The 10970-nt window shown below is 40.7% G+C and overlaps 2 pseudogenes; one reads left to right on the forward strand and one right to left on the reverse strand.

Annotated features, from left to right (window-relative positions):
- The window catches only part of LOC103129148 (NXPE family member 3-like), a 13583-nt pseudogene extending 7072 nt beyond the window's left edge, over positions 1-6511 (forward strand).
- Positions 6512-7735: 1224 nt separating this feature from the next.
- LOC103129155 (NXPE family member 3-like) overlaps positions 7736-10970 on the reverse strand; it is a 4460-nt pseudogene continuing 1225 nt past the window's right edge.

The following is a 10970-nucleotide window of genomic DNA, read 5'->3' on the forward strand; positions in this document are numbered from 1 at the left end:
TCTGTAGTAAATTTGCTGGACTAATAGAAGAGAGACACTTATAGAGGATATAAACCCAAAACCGGACTCCTGAGTGACGGAACATATTACATCTTGCACCCCACAATAAAAAATTCTGTCATGATGTGTGTATGAGTGGATGCAATCGCAGCAGGCAGTAGATGTAGTATATTGTGAATATTTTAATGACGAAAATCAACTAACAACATAAAATCCAGAGGTACAAGGAAATCTAAGACAAGGCAAACTGGAGACACAAGGGAACAAAGGTAGTGACAAGAAGAGTGTCGAGCAAAGTGATGAGACAGACTGGCAAGTTGTGACTGAAATAGAAGAGCTTAAATACTGGGAGGTAGCAAATGGAGCAATGGGCCGAGCTAGATGAGATAACTGATAGCAGGTGTGAGTGGTTGGCACAGGAGCAAGCTGAGGGGTGGGGAGAAGGAAGGCTAAGGAGAAATAGTGGGGAAACCAACAGGGAGGGAACAATACTAAGAAAACCTGATAAACTAGAAGAGAAAAAGACTTGAGGGAAAACATGAACAACCCCAAACAGAAACAAGGCTGATCTAACTATAACAACTAAGGAACGTAGAGCTAGAATAACTAGAAGGACTAAACAAAGAAATAACCTAACAAGAATCACTAAGGAAAGATGGACATAAATCAGACAAAAAGACAAACTAAACCTAAGGTGAAAAAATAAGAAAACTAGAAACAGGAACTAGAAGGACTTAAGGAATAACCTAACTAGGATTACTAAAGGAAGATGGGCATGGATGGAGATGAATCCGTACCCATGGAAACCAGATAGAAAAAGCTAGGAACACTATGAGGCAAGCTAGAAGGACTTAGTAACTTAACTGGAACCACTAAAGAAAGGTAAACATAGACTCAGACATGTAAGAATAACAGAACCTAGGGTGATGAAATAACTAAGACATAAGTATTACTAGAAACACTACAGGGAGGCTGAAATAAGGAATGACTAGAAGGATTAAAGAAAATAATCTATATCTATAATCATGAAAGAAGATAAACATAGATTAAGACATATAAGAATGTCTTAGTAAGAATAACAGAACCTAGAGCAGGGGTGGACGGCAGGGGGCGCTGGCAGAAATTTTTACAAAAGTGGCGCGCTGGGATTCCTTTGGGGGCGTTTGCTCCAACGTAAACTTTACACCTTAAATGCACAACAATGCCAGTTTAGACTGGGATTTTTCTGTCGTTTTAAAAGGTTTACGTCAGTCTGCTTTTCTTCATTGATATGCTCCCCGACAGCTCCGCACTGCAGTTGGTTAAAAAAAAACAAAAAAAACACACACCTTTCGCAAAACTATGAAACAGGTGAACCGGGACACAGAACCGGGCAACGAACAAACTAGATGTGAATCAGGATCAGAGAATCTGGCGGTGAACAGTGAAAAATCAATATCAGGGCAGGTGAATGGCATGATGAGTGAAGATTACTGGTGGTGAGCGTCAATACAAACGATAAAATAAAACTAGCAACAGGAAAGAAACTAAAGAAGACATAACAATAAACCAAGACAGGAGAATACTAATCCAAGAAAACCAAATGGAAATGAATGAAGAACAAAATGCAAGAATAAACTAAGAAACTAAAGTAAATACAGGGGAATAAACTGTGATGGCAAGACATTTCGAGCAATAATTAATACAGAGGACTGTATGGCAAGAACAATCAGACATTTTCTGATAAAAGGTAAAATAATATTGTTGAAGTGCCATGGGTTTGTTGAGACCACATCTAATACTTAGAATAAATATATTTTACAGGCGATAATAAGGAATTTATCACTTATTTGTTTTTGATTAGATTTGATATATTTATTTCTTCAATACTATTTTTTTCATGTCACTGTTAATGTCATGAGACTGATGACTCCATGACACTTTCAGTCTGACTCGGTAGGATTTAATTAAGAACCAGATTTTGTTCTTATCCTACATTTTCTCTGATGGGGGCCGGTGAAGGACCTGGATCATGGTCAGGGGGGCGCTGACCCAAAAAAGGTTGAGGAACACTGTTCTAAATGAAAATTAGCACTTTCTTCTTTAATTTCCAATTTTGACTTCCAATGATTCACTTCCTGTTGAAGAGCCCCCTGGTGGTTGAAGGAAAATCGACAGAAAAGCTGCATCAGGTTATAAGCTGCATGGTTCAAAACGTGGGGAAAAAAGTAGTGGCTTATAGTCAGAAAAATACGGTAGAGTATCTTGTATACTCTCTCAAAGTATCTCATATTTTCTTGTTTATGGCAAATTTTGCAATAGAAATACAGGATAAATACAAATTACAGACATAGTTTTACACAGCCAGCCTCCCTCCAACTGGATCACTCACTGACAGAAGTTGGAGTTGAAATGATACCAAACTACTTCCAACCAGAGGCTCCTCAAACAGTCACATTACAGGTGTAGCATTCAGTTTCCTGGTAAAAGGAGTTATTCCAGTGAAATCCTAGAGGAAAAGTTTTGCTTTAGAACTAGAACAACCAGATTCCTCACAAGCAAATACATATGGTCCAACCATGGCAGATTGAAACTCTAGCCGCTCTCACCCAACGGTAGATATCGAACAACTCTTAGCCAGTCCGTCCAACCAGAAGAAATCAACAATGAGAGTGTCAAGGCAACAAGGTTATTTATTAACCACCAAACCTCTACCAACATAAGATAGGTGAGGCAGCAGAAATGAACTTTTAGACAGTCTGGCAAGCACTTTTTACACAACATCTTCCCACTTCTTTTTCTGGAACTCTTCTGACACCAGAAATACTTTCCAAACTTTTCATGCACTGCCTTTCCCGTGTGTGATTACCTAGTAGTTTTGCTTGAAGAGTACTTCATGACTGTCCAACAAATAATGTCATTTTCAAATGACATTATTTATTTATCCAGGGTGAAGCGATCTCTTGAATCTTAGCATGAAGCTATTATGTGAGTAGAAGGTCAATCTGAATCAATACCCTGTCCCATATCACCTGGTGCAGCAGCAGAAACCACTGTAGTAGAAGTTACTGGTGAAAGTAAATATTTGCAAAGGTTAGAGGTGAATAGTTACAATCAGTGACAAAAGAAAGTTTTAACCTCCCTGTTTACTTTCCAGATGGAGCCAATGAAATAGTGAAGACTAAACCTGCTGGTTATTACTACCAGGGAGCGTGGCAAGCATTAGACGGCACCACACTCCGTCAATTTAACAACGCCACAGCAAGAACCCAGTGTCTGAAAGGGAAAGTGGTCCACCTCTATGGAGACTCCACTGTCAGACAATTTTTTGAATTTTTAATTCAAACAACCCCAGGTAGACACGTGTCAGAAATGTCCAGCAACGGCTGAGACTACTTCACGCTGGAGTCTGACCTGTTCTCTGTTATAATTTCAGATATCAAGAAGTTTGACCTTAAAAGTCCTGGGACGGCAGGACCTTACCTGGCCTTGGATTACAAAAACAACATCTTACTGACGTACCGATGCCATGGCACCCCCATCCTTTTCGCTCCCATGATGGCTGTTGAGACACGTCACATTGCCACCGAGTTGAGAACTGTGGCCGGAGGCCCCAACACCGTCATAGTGATTAGCGTCTGGGCACACTTCACATCTTTCCCTATTGAGGTCTACATCAGACGTCTCCTAAACATAAAGAGGGCAGTGGTGGAGCTGTTGACCAGATCTCCAGACACACTGGTCATCATCAGGACTTCTAATCCCAAAGGGTCAGTTCTCAGTGAGATATGGACCAGCAGTGACTGGTATGCCCTGCAGTGTTATAAAGTCGTCAAGGAAATATTCAAAGGGGTGAACGTCCAGCTGCTGGACGCCTGGGAGATGTGCGTGGCCCACCACCTGCCACACAGCCTCCACCCACAGCCTCCCATCATAAAGAACATGATCGATGTTGTTTTGTCGCACACCTGTCCCCTTGGTGGAAAACAATCAGGAAAACAGTCAGGAAAACAATGAAGTGGCAAATGGGACTGAAATAAAAAGCAGCTACTCTACTCACACCTTGATGTCTTGCACCAAAGAAGTGAAACCCAATAATTCAGATGATGAAGTCCATTATCAACAAAATAGAAGTAGATTAAGTCAATTTTGCAAACAAATGATCAAAATAGACTGTTAACAAGGAGTTGAGGAATCCACCACTGAGTTGAAAGTAGCTTTGGAGATTTCTCCACACAGTTGGGATGGACCAGAACATGTCTGTACTTAGTTACATTTCTAGGGATAAATACTAATGTGCCAATTTGTTGACTTACACTGGTGTCCGTTGCTGTTGCTTGTGGATGTACTTTACCCTGTTTGTCAGCTACATGCTAAAGGGTAGCTGTTGTCTACATGTCTCTGTTCTTGTTAAGAACAGAGCACTTAGTCGTGTTGTGTTTTGACCACACTTCCTTTCGGCCTCCTTTTGTAGAAATTTCAGATCCGTTTCTCTTAAATGGATTCTAAGTTCACGACTTAGCAGAAAGACGTTGTGTGACGTGTTGTACGCTCTCGCCCTTGTGTCTTACTGCTCGCTCCTAAACATCAGAGGAAATAAACCTGAAGAATCTGGTGGGAAATGTTCCACCTACAACCTCAGCGTGCGAGTGTTGCAAAATGTTTTGCATATCTGGTTCGGATGTACACACTAGTTTAGCATTTGATGACAAGTAATTAATGAGGCATAAAGAAACAAAGACCCATCCAGTCGATTGTATGCAGGCATGAGGTTGGACCTGTGTTTATGACGCACTGTAAATCACAAGGATGACCTTATCTTTAAACATGCAGTTGCCATCTCTGATCTTTTACCTTTTTTTTCTTGTTCAAAGCTCCCTCAGTAAGACCAGTTCTTAAGTGATGATCGGCGCCACTGATTTGACCTTTTCTGAATGAAACTGTGTGAGCAGCAAAACTGAGAGAACAAGAGAGTTAGGATAAAACAAACTCAAGAGAGCACTAACATGTTTTATAAAGTTAAGCAGCTATGATTTAGTTTTGTACAACCTTTCATCTTCCTATGTAAGCATTGTACAAGAATCCATTCTATTGCTGTCTTTTGATGGTTATCAAGAAATTCAGATGTAAAAACTACAAAAGAAAAAAAAATCCCAGCATTCACTTGAGTTTATTTAAGGTTTAGTTTATTTTTAAGGTGAAGGTTCATACTCCATAAACCGTCATTTATTTATTCTAAAGATTCACTAACAACCTGAAGTCTTAAAAGATTTACTGTTCCAAACTGAACAATTGTATATCTTGACTTATAGTAATGCTCCACATGTTGTGAAGCTGGCAGCTCTGTTGCTTTGCACCAAGTTGCTCAGTTGTTTTCGGTTTTGATTTTTTCTTTTGATTATTTCCTTTATTTTCACTTTATTCTTTCTGTAAGTTAAGTTATTTCTTGTTTGAGTGTTGGATTTTTTTCTGTTGGATTGAATATTTATATCTTCCATTGTTTATTCCTTCTGTAATGTCAGTTATTTCTTGGTTAAATATTGGATTTGTTTTGTAGATTTACTACTTATGTGTGTATTTTGTTAGATTTCCTCTCCGTTTTGTTTTCTGTTTACTCTTATACTCAGCCTTCCTTTTGCTTCCCCAGCTGCTAATCTTCCCCTCATTGTTCATACATGCTGTTCTTCTGCAAGTCTTCTCCTGTTGTAGGTTTCTCCCTCCCCCCCCCACATTTATTTTTTTATTTACAAACTGAACTGAAACTCTGTTTTCTCCTTTGCATTCTGTTCCAGCCCTAAATCCTCCCATCTTAACAGTTCTGGGTTCAGATCCCTGTCAGGGGTCTTGCTGCTTGGCGTTTGGATATTTTCCTGTACTTTGAATGTCGCAGAGATGAAACTGTCCGGCTTACTGAGAATTGTTTTGAAGGAGATTCATCATCCACCGAGCAGAAGATGTGTGGATGAAATATGCAGTTAGGACAGAATGAAGAGACTTGAAAGTTTTTGAATTGCACTTCTTTAACGTTTTTCACTTTGAGAATGAAAAATGCGAGTAAAGAATCAGATTTTTATTCAATATTTTGTTAGAAGCTATAACTTTTGTGGTTTATACCTTCAGAGTGGAGATTATGAACTAAAGCTGGAGAAATCCAGCAATGATTGCAGCACTTGATGCAATTCAGAGGAGGTCATGCAGTCACTTGAATCAGGTGATCTGGAAGGACGACTCACAGCGACCACGGACCAGAACATAAACTCAAATCCAGTGAGATGTGCTGGTATTAACGCCTTCAGTTTGGATGCTGCTGTTTGTTAAGCAATGTTGGGCGGAAAGTTTACCAAGTGTTTCAAAATTAACACAACCAGAAACTATTGCATTATCATTTGAAAATGAGCAGCTGATTGTATCGACTGTAGGTAAAGAGCAATGACTTGCAGCATCCATATTCCCTCCCTTTAATAAATTATGAATGTTTAATGAAGCATAGCCAACAACAATCATCTGTGCAATAAATGCTGGTATGGTATCTGATGAAGTGTTTCTGTCTTTCATTGCTCCCTGTCACTGAAGCACCAAACCGATTTAAATATTTACACGTTACAGAGAACTGACATCTCTGAATATCCTGATCATCAGGATGTCTGAAGAGCAAAGAGGTTCTGAGTGATACAGAATGGGTGAAGCAGGGTAGACAGCCATGTTTCTGCTCATGTCAAATGCTTAACTGGTTCACATTGTTCATGTTTTATGCCGCTTATCCAATGAGGGCTTTTGAACTTGTTCAAATTACCACGGAGGGAAGAACTGTGATAAGAGTAAATTTTATTCAACATACTGCAGGAGTGTTTTATTGAAGATTCAGATTTTTGCTTGTAAGGACTTTCTATGTTAACATACTCCAAACACTATGACACACACACACACACACACACACACACACACACATCCCAAAGAAAGAGCAACAATTGTTTGATGCATACATGTTTTATATGATGGATGACATGTCATTCAGGCAGATTGTTTATTGTTCAAGTCGAGGTCTAAATGGCCATCCCGGCGTGGAGTCTTTCTCTTCTCTGTGCGTCAGCGCTCACTATAAAGCCATATAGCGATAGCTAGCAAAACTACTACTAACCCTGCACACACCATGAACTCTAACTAACACACTTAAAGTCTAAAAAACCCATCGAAACACTCTTAGTAAAATCCACAGCATCACTGTGCCCTAGTCTCTTGCCGTAGCCAAATCACCCCCCGTCACTTTCCGCGAGTCTCCAATCTACCTAGCAACAGACCGTCAACACATTTTTATTGGTTGTTTCGAAATGTGGTACATTTAGACCACACAAAATAAGGCGGAAATGATTGATCTTATTTCTGGCTTTATTTTGAAGTAAATAACCACAAAACCAATATAAAAACACCACTTTTATAAAGTTTGAAGTCCGTGCTGTCCAACAGAGTCGAAATGAAAACTCGGTATGCGTCCATGTTATTACGAAGCCTTATTAATGCGTCACATGCTTGTACGCCACACGGCGGGCAGCGACTCCACAGGGTTAAAGAGTAACTATAGATAGTCTTAGCCTTTCTCTGAAGTTCCTGTAGCAGACTGTGTTGCAGAAACCTCTGAGATTCTGTAAAATTCTTGCTTTATTAAGGGTTGCATTCTCACTGCCTTCAAACTGCATCAGAGTTCACTTCAGCTGGACCAAGACCGAGGTTTTTAGATGGATCCGAGTTCCTAATCATTGGTTTTCATCAAAACAATAATTGATTTTGTGCCTCAGATGAACTATCCTCAATGGTTTTAAGTCTTTCAGAGATGGAGTTGCTGGTCTTTTATTAATTGATTTCCCTGATGCACAACAGAAATACTCTTGAGGTGATGATGCTGCATTGATGGCTAGACTGTTGCCTTCAGAATGTTCAGCTAAAGAGCAGAACTATGGTTCCATGAGTTAACAAGTTCACCAGGCCCTGAAGCAGCACCAGATCATCACACTACCACCACCATGTTTTACTGAAAGTAAGATTTCTTTTTCTGAAATGCCGTGTTAGCCGAACATAGAATTTTAGAAAAATCATTTCTCACGACAAACCAACAGCTAACAGTTAAATTTTTGGTAGAGATTGCACCAGAACACCCACCCCAAACCATTTCTAAAGCTTTGTTTCCCCTTCAGAGTTACCAGCAGCAGGGCATGTGTGGGACAAGATAACATCTATCATATTCTTTATAATAGGAAGTTGTGGGTGGAGGCTGTGTGGCAGGTGGTGCGCAATAGTCATCTCCCAGGCATCCACCAGTTGGACATTGACCCCTTTAAATATTTCCCTGAGGACTTTATCTCGCTGTAAGGAATACCAGTCACTGTTTGTCAGAGTCTCGTAAACTGTCAACGCTTTGGGGTTTGCGGTCCTGATGATGACCACCGTACCCGGCGCTTTGGTCAACAGCCGCACCACTGCCCTCCGTATGCTCAGCAGACGTCGGATGTAGACCTCAATAGGGAAGGTGCTGAAGTGAGACCAAACTCCAATAACTACAACAGTGTCTTTGCCTCCAATCACACTGTCCAGTTCACTGGCGATGTAACGCGCTTGATTGGCAGGCATGGTGCCAAAACGGATGGGAGGACCATGGCAGCGGAACGTCACTAAGATGTTGTTTTCAGGGTCTAACGCCAGGAATGGTCCATTTTGCTTTGGAGTTTTCAGGTCAAACTTCTTGAGACCTGAAACTATAACAGAGAGAAACAAATAAGAGGGGAGGCAAAACAAAACAATCTGTTGGCACACATTTCTTCTAGACATCTACCTGGTAATGATTCTGTTAGATATTCAAACCACTGCCTGATGGTGGAGTCTCCATACAGGTGGAGCACCTTGCCTTTCAGACACTGACTGACTGCTGTGGACGTGTTGAACTGGAGGACCCTGGTCCCGTCCAGTGCTCGCCATACACCCTGGTAGTAATAACCAGCAGGCTTGGTCTTTATACTCTGATTGGTTTCCTCTGGAAGACAATAATGGAGTTTACACAAAAACAATCATGTAAAAAAATCCTCATGAAATGGCATTTAAAAAAGTCATTGAAAAAAATAGAGAAAATTACATCAAATTTGAAGATTGTGTTCTGACTTACTAATCATACAACACAACATGATGGAGTAACAGGTAGAAAGTGGTACCTTGAGGTTTTGGTGAGATGGTGATGTTGGAGAGTCCTGATGCCGGAATTGACATCAGTCAATCAAATTTGACTTTGATTGCAAAGTCAAATTTGATTGACTTTGCAATCAAATTTGCAAAGTCAACAGCAAATTTGCTTTGCTGTTGACTCCACTACAACAAAGCAAATTTGATTGATGAAACAAGTCATGTCTTTCCTACCTTCCTAGATGTAGTCAGTGGGAACGCTAACTACATCTAGACACTAACTAGGAATGCAGTTAGCGTCTAGCTTCTCTGTCCTAATTCCTGACACTGATACAGTTGAAAACAGATCTGAACCCGACATCGTTCACAGTTTGACATTAAATCACATCAATTATTCCCTGGTTTAGATTATGTGAAAGAAAATTAGTTCAAATTGAAAGGTTTACAAAAACATAAGAATCATTAAATGCTTTCAGCAATTTTAAAGAGCACAGGTAATGCACCACAGTACTCCAAAAGTCTGTACAATATCTGAATCTACAGACACACCTGCCTGTGTATTTGCATGACTTTAAGGTATGTGAAGTTTAAAAACAAACATGACTAAACCTCCTGGATTTGGACATGATCTTTTTGGTACATTATGCAAACACATCCACTTATACTTTTACACACCAAAGAAGGTTGAATATAAATTATTATTACATTTTACCTTTGGAAGAGTTTCTCCTCCATTCGTGTCAGTTTTTTATTGAAACCTCCTTTGGCGTGGGTGAACCGAGAGTCACAATTGAGTTTCTTTGGCTTGTAGCAGAACCAGGGCTCGCCTGTGTAGGGGTCTGTGAAGTTGCACAACTTTTCCTTGGGCGCTTTGAGACACACATTACATGTGGTAGTCTCGGAAACCCGGCCTGAGCGAAAGATGCTTTGAAAGTATATTCTGTCTGGCTGCTCCAGGTTCAGTTTTCGCAGGACCGTGACCGCCTCACTGGGGTGGACGAGAGTCACCTTTTGGGACAAGGAACAATAATTATCAACAAGAGCCTTGTGAAATGGGATCTGGTATCTGCCACATATGCTGTAATATTCTCAAGAAGCTCTGGGCAGTGGCAGAGGAAACCTTAATTGACGTCAATCACATCTGCAATGAACAAGAAAAGTGACGGTCTTACCTCAACTTGAGCTCTTCCTTCCCAAAGCAAAGGAAACACAGCGGTGTAGGAACCATCGCCATGATCCGACACTCGCCCCGCCACGCCTGCACGAACATTTGGGTTGTGCAGCCGAGCAAACAGGACGTCTCCGCCAGATTTCTTGGGGCGACCGAGGAAGTCGTTCATTTTTATCAAAACCTCCAGCTGGTCGCCAATATGCCAACTTCCACCGTCTTTACGTGGGAGAATGGTGAAGGTGCTGTGAGCGGGATCACTGGTGTCATTCAGAAAGAAGTTGGACAGTAAAGGTGGTGTTTCAGGCCATGCGATGGAGCTCCTCAACAGGTTTAACTCAAGATTGTCTTGAGGTAATACTGAATGGAAGGAGCAGACGATGGTGGACTTCGGAGGCTTCGTGAGACGTATCGGAGTCACGGTGGAATATGCCGAGGCCACAGCGATGGGGATTTTTTTCTCTGGCTAGGGGGACAATTTGGAGATCAAACAGACTGAGTATCAGACACACACACACTGTTTCTTTACAAATTATTGAATAGTTTTTTGGGATTTTTTTTATGTTTGGAGCTCCTATGGATTATGAAATCGACTGCAGGAACTTCTCACTTGAGGATCCAAAAACTTCAATTATTTAATCCTCCTCTTATGTTTGTT

Source organism: Poecilia formosa, unplaced genomic scaffold, assembly GCF_000485575.1.
Source record: "Poecilia formosa unplaced genomic scaffold, Poecilia_formosa-5.1.2 Scaffold520, whole genome shotgun sequence".
NCBI classification, from domain to species: domain Eukaryota; kingdom Metazoa; phylum Chordata; class Actinopteri; order Cyprinodontiformes; family Poeciliidae; genus Poecilia; species Poecilia formosa.